Source organism: Hydra vulgaris, chromosome 09 (assembly GCF_038396675.1).
Source record: "Hydra vulgaris chromosome 09, alternate assembly HydraT2T_AEP".
NCBI classification, from domain to species: domain Eukaryota; kingdom Metazoa; phylum Cnidaria; class Hydrozoa; order Anthoathecata; family Hydridae; genus Hydra; species Hydra vulgaris.
Genome location: NC_088928.1, coordinates 35,505,655 through 35,507,085, shown reverse-complemented (window position 1 = coordinate 35,507,085; position 1,431 = coordinate 35,505,655). Strand labels below are relative to the sequence as shown.

The following is a 1,431-nucleotide window of genomic DNA, read 5'->3' as shown; positions in this document are numbered from 1 at the left end:
TATTAGTTGATTTTGGTCGACTTAAAAAAATTTCAAAGTCATAACAATACTAGTTAAAATTTAGAAAAGAGGCGAGGTCAATCTATGATGGCGCCAGTGTAATGAACGGAAAGAAAAGTGGAATTCAATAAATATTCAGTAATTTGATAAGTGTTTGAGATTTGTGTTATACCATTGCCATACATGCATTGCTCTTCGCTTAAACTAAACTTGGTTATTAATTAAATTAAAAAAAACTAGTTGGTTAGTTAATAGAAAGAAAACCATCTTATTGGAAAAAGTCTTTTCAAATTTAACCCCGTTACCTGCTATGATGAAAAGGCCAGCTATGATCACCGTTTCAAATTGGATCCAAAAAAGTTGAAAATGTGGCTAAGTGTTCTAAAAACGATATGGCTGTTACATTGGCTTCAAAAGTATCATTAGTTTAATGATGCAGTTGAAGCTGATGAGACGCACAATGCCATTGGTCTTGAGGGAGGAGGGAAAGTCGAGGGTGTGGAAGTGGCTGTAAAAGTGTAAATGTCTTACTTCACCCCATGTAATCGAATATATATTAACTAATTAAAACTTATTATTATTATTATTATATTAATTGCTTTATATAGTTTAATTAACTTAAAATATGAGAGGCCATCCATAAAAGTTGTTAGTTAATAGAGAGGGGTGGGGTTGGGGTAGGATGGAGTGCTAAAAAGTTTGACAATAATTGACAATGGGGGAAGTTGAGACCAATAATTGACAATGAGTATGTTGAATAAGTTGAGACCAATAATTGACAATGAGGGGAAGTTGAGACCAAAAACACATTTAAAAAAAAAACTTTTTTAAAAAAAACTATTAGCATATTTAAAATAAAAATTTATAAAAAATATTACCATAAAAAAATTAATATTAAATACGCATTTCTAATTTTATTTTAGGAAAAAAAAGGGTTAACGAAAACTGACATTTTTTTGAGTTTTTAAAGGGATGGGAGGTTGACCAAAAATTCACGGTTTGACAAAGTGGGGAGGGAAAACAGGAAAAAACACCATCGTCATTAACGGACGGCCTCGAAATATGAAATAAATAATGGTATTTTTCTTTTAATTTAACAAAACTATTTGTTACTCATTATTAATTACATTAAATAAAACGTCACGCCCGATGAGGGACTCGAACCCGCGACCCTCAGATTAAAAGTCTAATGCTCTACCGACTGAGCTAACCGGGCGTTCTGAATGCAGTAGTAATTTTTTTAAATTTTTATTGTTTTTGTAGCGACTGTTTTTGACAAGATTTTATATTTATTGCTAATATTTATTTTTGGAAATCTCAAGCTTTGTTTTTGATATTTGTAGCAATGTAGTTAAACAGTTGCACAAGAATATGTTTTATATACTTATATTTTTTAATACCACTATATTTTATAATTCTTTTAAAACATTT

General features: G+C 30.3%; 1 non-coding gene across 1 annotated transcript; it reads right to left on the bottom strand.

The window, feature by feature from the left end:
* Positions 1-1,143: 1,143 nt before the first annotated feature.
* Positions 1,144-1,216, bottom strand: trnak-uuu (transfer RNA lysine (anticodon UUU)). The gene has a single exon. It is a non-coding gene; the product is annotated as a tRNA-Lys (tRNA).
* Positions 1,217-1,431: the final 215 nt, after the last annotated feature.